The sequence below is a fragment of the Giraffa tippelskirchi genome, chromosome 2 (assembly GCF_054371585.1).
Source record: "Giraffa tippelskirchi isolate mGirTip1 chromosome 2, T2T-mGirTip1v1.2.pri, whole genome shotgun sequence".
In the NCBI taxonomy this organism is placed as follows: Eukaryota; Metazoa; Chordata; class Mammalia; order Artiodactyla; family Giraffidae; genus Giraffa; species Giraffa tippelskirchi.
Window position 1 is genome coordinate 83574534 of NC_137276.1, and position 12942 is coordinate 83587475.

General features: G+C 39.2%; 1 long non-coding RNA gene across 1 annotated transcript in view; it reads left to right on the plus strand.

Annotated features, from left to right (window-relative positions):
- LOC145538064 (uncharacterized) overlaps positions 1-8841 on the plus strand; it is a 26288-nt gene extending 17447 nt beyond the window's left edge. Inside the window, exons 4-5 of the long non-coding RNA XR_014076618.1 lie at positions 1677-1814; positions 7552-8841. This is a non-coding gene — a long non-coding RNA (uncharacterized LOC145538064). The remainder of the gene's footprint in view (positions 1-1676; positions 1815-7551) is intronic.
- The last annotated feature ends 4101 nt before the right edge of the window (positions 8842-12942 follow it).

The following is a 12942-nucleotide window of genomic DNA, read 5'->3' on the forward strand; positions in this document are numbered from 1 at the left end:
TTATCAGCCACCAGATTAGATGTTCCCAAACTTGTGAAGAGGAACTACTTTCTGGATTTTTGTTTTGTTTGGAGATCTCATAATGGTGAAAGAAGAGGCCAGGAGAAAGTGGTTAAATCTGTTATGGATGAATTTAAGAAGGGTTGCTGTTGGTGAGGTTCTTGAGTGGGGAGGGAAGTGGGGAAGAGGCAGCTCCTTACCAAATGAAAGAAGCAGCACGGGTTTTGGGGTACACCAGTCAATTAGGCTGATGTGTTGAGAACTTATGCTGAGGTTGAATAAGGCTCCCTAGATGACTTATTTCTGTTCAGTTATATTAAGGAGTAGAGCTTTTCTGATACGAGACAAATAATTTTATTTTTCTGTTCGTAAACAAAACAACTGGAGGTGTTGGTCTGTCATTCTATTTCAGTTAAAATGAAGATGCATCTTTAGCTGGAATGTGTGTGTAACTGTCTTGGAATTAGACTCTCCAGGGTCAGACTATCCCCACACAGCAGACAAGCAAATTCCCGGGATACCAGGCAATGTTTTCAGCAGGCTGCTGCTACTTCCTGTCCCAGAGAGGGGGAGACTTTGGTTCTAATCTCAGCTGTGCAACTGGCAAATCATCTTACCTCTCTGGGCCTATGTTTTTCCTCCTCTGAAAAATAAGTAGGCTGAACTGAACAATTCCCAGAACCCCTTCTGTTGCTTCTTCCATGCGTTTCCATGAAAAGAACAGAAATCACAGTTTATCCCTTAGGCCCTTTGGGGGAATAAAGCAACATGGAAGGAATTACCTTCCATGGTAAAACTCTCTGTTTGCTATACAAATTTTAGTGTCCAAAGATTTAAAGTCCATTAATCCTGAAGACTTTCTGGGAAGCAGGTCAGTTGACATTTCCATACACTTACTTGAATGTGTTTTGGTGAAGTTAAACATTTTTTTCTGTAGGCTGAATAGAGTCAAATTTAAATTTTTTTTTTGTAACATTTCATTTTGAAATGTAATTGACTTGTTTTGAGTGTCTTATTTAGGTGCTTTTAAAATCTCAAAGAATTTTGCCAAACACCCCCAAAACTGTGCTGGACCTTCAGAAATTATTTTAGGGAAAATTGCTTGCTCTATCAAATGAAATAGATGAAAATTTAAATGTTATACTATTTCAGTTATTCGAATATATATACCTTAATGATGAATACATACTAAATGGAAACATTTTACTATAAAATTACCTTCTGCTTTTGAATGACATAAAGTTTGTTAGTTTATGAATGGATGGATAACCTTGGTAAGAAAATGAAAAGACTTAAAATTGTGTGAAAATACAGATTCATCTTTCAGAGTTGTCACTTACTCTACACACTTGCTGATTTCCTGCCCACTTAATGAGCACTGCCTACTTGCTAACATTACAAAGATGAGTAGATGAGTAAGATATACTCCCTACTCCTAGGGAATCATAACTAGTAGATATTTGTAGTTTGTCTGGAGAAAAGGAGAGCTAATAAAGTTTTTCTATTGTATTACCTCATTTGAACTGATGAAGTAGTACTATTATTTTCTTCATTTTACTCATGAGGAGAGTGAGTCTCAAGATTAAGTCATTGTCATGGTCAACTTGTTATTTGCTCAGTATTTGTGGTTCTATTTAACAAAGGCTGGGACCATGTCTGTCCTTTTCACTCTGCAGCTCCAGTGCCTAACATAGTACCTGGACATAATAGGTCCTCAGTACACATTTGATGGATGAATGGATATTGGATTATTAGTATATCCAACAAATATTGGATTGTAGAGAAACATTAGTAACAGTAGTCCTCTTCCTCAAGTAAGTACTCTTTTACTATGCCTTGCTACCTCTTTAATTACATCTGTTTAGTATTAACCAAAAGAATGCTTCTGGAAAAAGAATTATGTACCACCTAATATTTTAAATAAGGTAAGAGATTTCCTTTGAAAAGCAGAAGCTGAATAACCTTGCAAAAATACCAAGATAAATCCCCCAGATTTAAAACTCAGCCCTCAAAGTATTCTTTATGAAGAAACAAATATGTATCAAGCTTTGCCATTGTTTGATGGCAAATCCAATTATTTAGAAATCTTTTGAAATTAGCCATTAGAAGAGATGGCTGCAAGTTTGAAAGTCTAGAAGTACTATGTGTACTTTATTTATTATAAATATGGATGATATTTACAAAGCTCAGTTTATAGTTGATGCTAAGAAACAGGGTTATTAACACTTCAGATTATAAGAATGGAATTCAAAATGACCTAGGCAAAATGCAGAGTTGTTAATCCTAAACAGGAACACATGTAGGTAGGAAAGACAGATGTACAATAGCTGCAATGTGCAACTGTGGCAGAAAGGAATTTAGAGTACAAATTCAGGAATCACAAAGTGATTCTTGCATTACATTCTCCAGACCATTACTAGAATTCTCCCATCAGTCTTGGGCCTACCAGTTGAAGAGATTTTTTTTTTAACAAGGTGGATAAGACTCAGGGGATACAGAAAATAACAAAAGACTAGAAACTGAGAAATGTAAAGACAGAAAACAAGTTGAATTTTGGTCATGTAAGTAATTTCTCAAAAATGTTTATCATCCTTACACCCATTCTCAGAAGCTTCTCCTGATGTGCTTCACCAAAATGAAGGGATGAATCAAGGTAGGAGATGACAGTGGATTCAGGACATAGGCAAAGGGAATTCCCAGGAGATAGGGAAGGGATAGCCTGGGTGGCCAGTATGCACCTGGTCCAGGACCATCCTTCTCACTGATGCAGGTTACAAGGTTCAAGGAAAGGCTTCTTTAAGAAGGTAAACATGAAAGAATTTCTAATGTGTTTGAACATCTTAAAAAAAAGAAAAAAAAAAGGTTCAACAAGCTGATGGAGAGTTTGGGGTTCAATTCGTGATAGTACACAGAATATTTGACAAAACACACAAAAACCAACTCCAAGGAAACAAGTTGGAGCCAAAAAGAAAGAAGTATAGTATATAGATGACAAAACTTATGTATAAATAACACTTATATACTGACACTAACATAGATACTAAGTATTAATCTAACCAAGATTATGATCTGGTGATATTGAATGGATGAAGAGACGAGGAGCAGAATGTGTGTGATGGGCAGGAAGAGGGTGGTAGAGAAAGCTTTGTATTAGATTCCACAGTAAGAGGTCTTAGCATAATCCTGCACTTCAAAAATCAAATTTTCCTATAGACAATCATAGCATACTTAAAATTGTGAGTGGTGGTAGTAGTTTTAGTTGCTAAGTCATGTCCAACTTTTGTGACCCCATGGTCTGTGGCCCTCCAGGCTCTTCTGTCCATGGGATTTTCCAGGCAAGAATACTGGAGTAGGTTGTCATTTCCTTCTCCAGGGGATCTTCTCAACCCAGGGATTGAACCCCGGTCTCCTGCATTGCAGGCAGATTCTTTATCAACTGAGCTACCAGGGAAGCTCAAAAGTGTAGGAGTAAACACCAAAAACATCAACCAACCAATGAATTCAAACAAATAAAACAAAATAGCTAAAAACATTGAATATGGTGTAAGGAGAAAGGTACTGATGGGAGACACAAGGGACTGCTGTTTTTCACAGCAAGCTGTATAAATTGGATTCTTTAAATTATGTACATGTGAGGATGAAAGAGGAGAGTGAAAAAGCTGGCTTAAAATTCAGCATTCAAAAAACTGTAAGATCATGGCATCTAGTCTCATCACTTCATGACAACTGGATGGATAAAAAGTGGAAACAGTGGCAGATTTTATTTTCCTGGGCTCCAAAATCACTGTGGACGATGACTGCAGCCACGAAATTAAAAGATGCTTGCTCCTTGAAAGAAAAGCTATGACAAACTTAGACAGCATATTAAAAAGCCGAGACATTACTTTGCGAACAAAGGTCGGCATAGTCAAAGCTATGGTTTTTCCAGTAGTCATGTACAGATGTGAGAGTTGGACCATAAAGAAGGCTGAGTGCCAAAGAACTGATGTTTTCAGATTGTGGTACTGGAGAAGACTCTTGAGAGTCCGTTAGACATCAAGGAGATCAAACCAGTAAATCCTAAAGGAAATCAACCCTGAATATTCATTAGAAAAACTGATGCTAAATCTGAAGCTCCAATACTTTGGTCACCTGATGAGATGAGCCAACTCATTGGAAAAGACCCTGATGCTGGGAAAGATTGAAGGCAAGAGAAGAGGATGACAGAGGATGAGATGGTTGGAAGGCATCACCAACTCAATGGACATGAGTTTGAGCAAACTGTGGGAGATAATGAAGTACAGGAAGCCTGGCATGCTGCAGTCCATGGGGTCACAAAGAGTTGGGCACGACTTAACAACTGAACAACAATTATTTTGATTGGCTTCCCTGGTGGCTCAGATGGTAAAGAATCTGCCTGCAATACAGGAGACCAGAGTTTGATCCCTGGATTGGGAAGATCCCCTGGAGGAGGAAATGGCTACCCACTCCAGTATTCTTGCCTGGAGGATTAAAAGAAACCAAAAAAGAAATCAAATTAACATTAAAATCATTAACATAAAAATATAGTTAAGAAGCTACCTAATAATATTTCCAAATGTGGGAAAATCTGTGTTTTCTTAGAGTGGTAAGTACTTGCTGTATTTGTGAAGTTAGGATTTTGGCTAATGCTCTGTTCTAGTAAGGGTTGATTTAAAGGAGTTTCTAAACAAATGAGGTGTTTTCTTTCCTGGAGCTGTGTGGGACTAACAATCCACACTCAACAGTCTGGCATGGCTTACATGCAGTGATGGAGTAAGGTCCGAGATGCATTGCCTTGGCTCATCTTCTGGGTTCCTTATAACTCTGTGGGCCTCTGGCAGAGGTGTGGTGTGAAGGACAGAACAATAATAATTTGAATCATATTATGATGGCATCTATTTAACTCATACAATCAAGAATAGAATTAAAAAATATATATGCATATGTATATATATATATATATATATATATACACACATACATGCACACACTCAAATATTCAAATTATTATTGCTCTGCACCTGTGAGGAGATTACTACCTCTGAAAGGAAGGAACTAAAACGTTTTGAATATCTTCCAAGTGCTTCACAAACATAATTTCATTTAATCACTCAGCACTGCTGAGGTGGGTATCACATAGCCCCATTTTACAGATGAGGAAATTACAGTTCAGAGAGGTTAGGTAACTTTTCTGAGGTCACACAAATAACATAGGATTGAGCTGGGCTCTGTGTCTACAAAGCCAGGGTTCTGTTTTACCTTTATGCCTATATGTTTGTTTTACTTCTAACATAATATAAAACAACTAGTTCTCCCACTCTGAATGAAGATGCTTTGAAAGCAACTGATTTGCTCAGATTAGGTAGCTATTTTGATGTCTTAAAGTTTTTTAAAAAATGTTTTGGTCACTCTGCATGACATGTGGGATTTTAGTTCCCCGACCACAGATGAAACTCACAGCCCCCGGATTGGACGCACAATCTTAGACACTGGACTGCCGAGGAAGTTCCCATTTTGATGTCTTGTAGATACAACTTGAGTGTCTGTGTGTTGCATGTGGCCTAGTTCTGTGAGAGGACTTCAGAAAGGCTCCAAACCTGTAGGTGATGGAATAGTCAAAACATGTCCCATCCAACCAGTCTCCCAAATTGCACTATAGCCCCTTGAGACCCTGTGAATCAGAGTTTATAAACAACTATTCATAGACACAGGTGTTTTCCTTAGGCTATTATTTATGTGAGGCAGCTAAAAAGTAACCATTTTTTCCTTGCTAAGTATTAACTCTAGCACCTGGCTCACAAGGGCAGAGGGGAGGGAGGGTGGAGAAGAATCCCCTTGGAAAGAGAATCTGAAGAAGCCCACTGCAGAGAGAGGATGGCAAAGAAAAGTCAGCCTTTGAAGAAAAGTCTTCCTAAGGAATAAGGACCAAGTGGTCCTGTTGTCCTCCATAATCTAGATGCCAAGAATAACTGATCTTGGTTGAAGAGCAACTTGCCACTTACTCAGCTTTGTGATTCCGCCTGAAATAGATTTCCAGTTGAAAGATTAAAAAACGACAACAAAAGCCATCTCTTTGTTGCTGCCTCTCAAATATGCTCTTAACAGATATTGACAGCTCACTGCCTATGATAGGAGTGCCTATTTTCACAATTGAAATGCTTCCATTCAATAAAGGTATAAATTTTTAAAATGTAGCCAGTAATTATTTTAATTTTTACAGAATTGACTCACAGTAAAATAGATTTCTCACCTTTAATATAGGTGAAATAGTTTCTACTTTGTATTATTGAGTTTCTATATTGTATTATTTCATTTTCCCTACCTCAAACAGAAAGAAAATTCCTTTTAACCATTCATCAATTAGATTCATCAATCCCTTGAATTGGGAGCCATTCTTCCCTGGTAGCTCAGACTGTAAAGAATCTGCCTGCAATGCAGGAGAGCTGGATTTGATCCCTGAGTCAGGAATAGCCCCTGGAGAAGGAAATGGCAACCCACTCCAGTATTCTTACCTGGAAAATCCTATGGACAGAGGAGCCTGGTGGGCTACAGTCCATGGGGTCGCAAAGAGTTGGACATGACTGAGCAACAGACACACTTGAATTGAGCATCAGGTGACTGTGACAGGGTAGCTGACCTGGAGGATCTCATTTTCTACTTAGGAATGATGGTGGAGGCAGAGAAACCTAGATTTGGAAGTAGATCATGATGACAGTAAAATTGTATACAAAGGTTAAGATAGCACAAAAGCTATTAATAGTCAGACTAACTCTGGGAATTTTCAGAAAGTCTCCCACAGATGAGGTGAAGTTCTGGTTTGGTCCTGAAAGCTTTGGGAGAGTTTGCCAGTCAGGCAAAGGGGACAATGAAGACATTTGTGAAGGATGGCAAAAGAATGGTATATGGTAAAGGAATAGAGTTGAGAACCAAACAGTACGTTTGGGGAATGGCATGAGGCTGCTTGTGGTTAGGGTAAGGAGTAAATATGGTAGGGTGGTGGAGGTAAATATGGGAGGTGGAAAAATAAGAAGCAGGACATCCCACAGTGTGTAATAGGAGTGAGAGGCTCCAAGATGGATTGTCAAGAAAACACTGACGGCAGTGAGGATGGGCTAGCGTGAGGCGAGAGGGTAGTTGGTTGCCCAAGTGGGAGATACACACAGAGTTCTTGAGCGTGTGATAATAAATCTGTCAAGGAGGGGATGGTAAGGAATCAGAAGTTATTTAAAAATGTAAAGCACTAGGACTTCCCTAGTGGACCAGTGATAAAGAATGTCCTCCTTGCAATGCAGGGCACATGGGTTTGATCCCTGGTTGGAGCAACTAAGCCCCTGCGCTGCAATTACTAGAAGCTGGGAGGTCTGGAGCCTGCACGCCACAGCTAAAGGGTCCGTGTGCTGCATAGAAAGATTCCACATGCTGCAACTAAGACCTGATACAGCCAAATAAATAAATACATTTTACAAAATGTAAAGCACTATGTTGTATTATAAAAAGATATTAATTATTGGTATTTATTATCTGTCCTAACTTGGAATGTGTTGTGACAAGCTATCTCTAGTTAAATGAAGATTTCCTGTGACCAATCTAATACACAATACCTTCTACAGTAAGTATGTGCTACCATCCAACAGTCCTCTCGTGACTCCCCAGAGTTTATCATGGAAGCTATGTGTGGAACCAGCTCGTTTTAGTATCTTTAAACATCCTAAGATAAACTTAGATCGTCCATTTGATTGTTAAGGATCCTGCAGAAGACAGTTAACTTTACTTCTAGCACATATGATCATGTCTATATAACTTGTGTGTAATTGGTAAAATGACGAAATTTAAGGATGCGAAAGTTAAGGCCTGTGATTTTATAAGCTTTTCACTCAGATGAATGAATTTATCACCTTGTTGCAACATTCCAGACTTGTGATAGAATGTAATTCAAGTTTCTTTTAGCCTTCATTTTAAGGAACCAAGTGGCCCTTGTGATTAGATGTATGAACATTGGTAAATATACATATTTGGATTTGACCATGACTTCACATTTTGACCAAATACCTATGCTAAATCCATCAGTGAGACAGCTGAGGAAAAAAATTTCTGGAAGAATTTTTACTGTTCTTCAGTGCTCCTCAGGCAGGAAGCCACAGGAAATATGTATTGTGGTGCATATTTCCCTGCAGGATTTGGTGTGTCATTCATTGTACACATTCTGCTTTCCAGCTGCCTGTAGTTCACATTTTTGTACTTGCTTTTCCCTCCAGGATAATTCGATGAAGTCAGTTCCTCTGAGATAGAAAATGTCTTTTTATTTTTTTTAAGGTCAGAGGTTTTTTTTCTTCCTTCCCAATTGAGAGATAAACTTGATTAAACAGAAAAGATTTAAGTAGTCAGAATTAATAATTTTGACATATGAAAAACTGTGATTGCAATTTGAAATAGTCATTAGATAATTTTATTAATCTAATAGGATGAGTGTTTTTTGGGCTAAATGAAAATAAGGTCTGTCAAATTTGGAGCAGTTTAAGATGTAATAAATTAGAATCTGGGATATGGAAGCAGAAACCAGCCTTTTCTGAGAGAACCTTACTGCTATTTTATTAGATATGGTTTTTTACTTTAAAATTTCTCTGCATTTCTTTTCTTCTCACTATCCTGCACCCATTCTTTAATGTAGAGTAAAATATTTTCCCCACTTTGAAATGGGAAGTAGAGAATAGAATGCTTGAAAATCAGAGTTAGTATTCTCATATTAAACAACTTTTAAAAAACACATTTAGCTGTGGTTTTTCGATCTGCCTGTGCATGAGAATCACCTGGAGTACTTAAAACAAACAAACAAACAAAAAACACAAATTTCACCCCAGAATTGCTGAATGGGGTTGAGCCTGGCTGTTCACATTTCATAAAATCTCTCAGGCTCACTCTAATAATGTAAGCAGAGTTGAGACCACTGACTTCTGCTTTTCTTTGTACAGGTATCCCCATGCTCATTTTCAACCTACTAAACTTGACTCCCCTATCACCAGCTCAAGGATGGCTGCTGGGAAAACTGACAGTCAAGTGCAGTGGTCTAGAAGAGAGGAGTCCAAGATGATTTCTTAGGCTATGAGGAAAACATGAGAACTTCTATCTTTATTTTTGAATATCATCCTCTAACAAAATCTGTTTTTAAAATGTTTTATGGTGCACGTATTAATACAACAAAAGTTTTTTTTTAAGTCTGCGGATGTATCATCAAAATCTTCCCAACCTTAGAAATACGCAGAACAGAAAAGACCCATTTCCCTATTACTTATGTCTCTTGATCCTTTATGGTCACTGAAACAGCTCAGATATTGGTTTTTTATGTGTCTATCAATTGCTGCAGAGTTTTCTAGAGCTATGTATGAAGTCTTGCAAGATGTTTGTCCCCTACTACATAGCCTAGAAAGGCCAGTATTATACGAAAACCTATCAAACACAGTCTTCTCTTGCTGGATCTTAGCTCTTTTCAGAGTTCCCGCTACAACTTCATTTCCTGGTCCCTTCTTGTGCTAAAACTTGTTCTTGTCCTTCTAAACTCTTCTAAAATGCTCAGTGCCTTTACATACAGCAACAGGAGAGACTTTAATGTAAAAATGCCTTCGAAATATCTCTTGATATTAGGAAATTGTTTTTAAGATATAATATTGATATTGTGGTTATTTAAAGAGAATAAAAAGAATCTTTTTTTTTAGAGATACATATGTAATCTTGAGAGTCCCTTGGACTGCAAGGAGATCAAACCAGTCAATCCTAAAGGAAATCAATCCTGAATATTCATTGGAAGGAGTGATGCTGAATCTGAAGCTCCAATACTTTGGCCACCTGATAGGAAGAGCCAACTCATTGGAAAAGATCCTGATGCTGGGAAAAATTGAAGGCAAAAGGAGAAGGGGACAACAGAGGATGAGATGGTTGGATGGCATCACCGACTCAATGGACATGAGTTTGAACAAGTGCCAGAGAAATGGTGAAGGACAGAGAAGCCTGGTGTGGCTGCAGTCCACGGGGTCACAGAGAGTCAGACATGACTTAGCGACTGAGCAACAATGAAATGTATATGGAATGTGCTTTAAACTAATATGAGAGTATATTTAACTACAATAAGGTGGCTCAGCGGTAGAGAATCCACCTGCCAATGCAGAAGATGGGGGTTTGATCCCTGGGTCAGGAAGATCCCCTGAAGAAGGAAATGACAACCCACTCCAGTATGCTTTCTTGGGAAATCCTGTGGACAGAGGAGCCTGGTGGGCTACAGTCTATGGGGTTGCGAAAGAGTCAGATAGGACTTAGTGACTAAACAACATTAAGTCCCCCCTTGTCCTTTTCATCTGCCTTCAGAATTTTCCTGTCAAATCAGTTTGTTCTCTTGCCCCGTTCCAAGTCCCCCTCAGACATCAAATACTCCAGTCTAGTCAGGGCCCTCAGATCACTTTCTCACTCCACAGTTTTGCCAGGCAGCCTGGCCACAGCACAATCTTACTCTACTGTTTTTCTGTTCCTGCCCGGGTGGGTTGACAGCAGAGCCAATAAGGTAGCTTTGCTCGTGTCTTCTGTGAGCGGATTCTTGATCTCTTGGCTCTGGTCTGAAGTCTCACCCTGGGTGCTCTGTGACTTCCAGCCTCATATGACAATCTTGCGTGGGGGGATTTCAGATATTTACCGATTGGGAGGAGGCAACCTTTCTGTTCCTTTCTCTGAGGCTCAGTGGAAACCACCCTACTCCTTGTCTCCGTGAAATGGAAAGTCTAGAGGGCAGCTCTCAGAGTTTCTGTTGGGGGAATTTCTGGGATGTCTATTTATTTTCCTGAGCTTTTATATTCTTTTTAAATATATGAGTTGCTCTGAAAGTCCCTAAAGCATTTATCTTCATAACTGTAATGAATCCCTGATATTTGGAAGGTTTTTGAATAACTTAGATATATGTAATCTCACTTGTCTGAGTGTCTATCATCTTTTGTTTGTTTTTCTGTCCTTTGTTTTTGTAGCGTGCAGGGCACCTGCTTTGCACTTTCTGTTGCTATACTGAGAAGGGCCACTCTTAGCCACTGGAGTACACGCTCCATCCCACTGTCTGCATCTTATTTCCTTCTTAACTTTCTGGTCCCCCACCCCCAGCATGGCCATTGGATATTACATCACCACTTCCCTTTCCCCTAATGTCCCGTGACCTACCACGTGAAAAGTGTTGGGCAGTGTGAACAGCTAGTGTCTCAGCATTCATCTCCCCTTAGAGCTGGGCCTGGGTTGGGGAACTGAGGGGGAGGGACTGGAGCTGGGAGAGGGAGAAGAAGCTGAAAATTGTTCACTTTCTCTTCTCTCTTTGCACTTCCAATTTTAGAGTGAGGAGAGGCAAATCTCCCGCTCAGCTGGGGTTTCAAGGACACTAGGATAACAAAGCTTAGGACCCATCTGTCCCGTTTGCACCCCCAGGACTGAGACCAAACTGGGAAAGGGAGGAAAGATATGAGACACCAGGGCAGAGCAAGGCAGTCCCAGGAAAACGGGAAGAGAGGGAGCGGGCTGTGGTATGAGAGACAGTGGCGGAGGGGAAAGAAGGTGAGGAGGAGGAAACATTTACTCTTTCATTTAGTTCTTCTTTTAGAATGAAGCTGAATTATCTTGTGCCTTACAGCATTAAAAATGCATTTCACTGGACCTCTGATGAGATATTTGAAATGTCCAAATGGTAGGGGAGCTATTGATATACTAGGAGTTTATGGGCAAAATGAGGCAATTTTTCAGATACTCCCTAAGGCGAGAAGTTCCTGACTTTGAAGAGAGAGTCATTTGTTGACCACGTTTATCCACATTTACTTCCAAACTCCTCAATAATATATTTCATATAATACACATTTCCCATCAGGTTGATGTTTTGACTCCATTTTCCAGGCCTTTAATAGTGATCGCCAAAGACTCCTGCTTTTGTCTGTATAGACAAGGTCTGTGTGTTGACAAATTTGATTTATTCTTTTTGTATAAATCCGGGCAGGGGTGTACAGATAACACTTATCTTTTTTTTTTTTTTTATCACATTGATGATATGTTCACTTAAGGAAACTCAGAAAAACTACCAAAAAGAAAAACAAAAGGACCAACCCTCAGAGAGAATTGCCTAGTATTTGGTGCTTATCCATCCAATCAGCTGCTATCCACACATGTATTTCTTTCCCTTTTCTTCCCCAGTAGGGATCATGGTGATCATTCTACACTGAATCCTTCTTTTTATTTAATACTACATCACAGCCCAGATGGATCAGCGGGAAAGAACCCGCCTGCCAATGCAGGAGATATGGGTTTGATCCTGGGGTCAGGAATATCCCCTGCAAAAGAAAATGGCAATCCTCCTCCAGTATTCTTGCCTGGAAAATCCCATGGACATAGGAGCCTGGTGGACTACAGTTTATGAGGCCTCAAAGAGTTGAACACAACTAAGCACACACAAATACACACATACACACACACCATAGACCTATTACTATGTACACTTTAGGATTTTTAAAGTATAAATTTTATTGCAGTATAACATGCAGAAAATTCACAGATTGTAAGTGAGCAGCTTGATGAATGTTCACAAAGTGAACACACCCATGTAACCAACAGAACACAACAGGCACCCCAGAAACAGAACATACCAGCACCCCAAAGCTTCCCTCACGCCCCCTTACAAGTACTGTGCTCCATCTCAAGTGTTACTGCTATCTTGACTGCTAAAACATAGACTTCCCCACCCCTCCCAGTTTTGAACTTTATACAAATGATATATTTATAAAATATATGGTATATTTAAAGTATTTATAAGAACTGCAGTATGTACTTTTTTTGCTTTTGTCTACCTTTTCATATCATTATGCTTGTGAGATTTATTCCATTTTGTGTATGGCTGTAGTTTGCACATCTGAATTGTTGTATAGTATTGCCTTATAT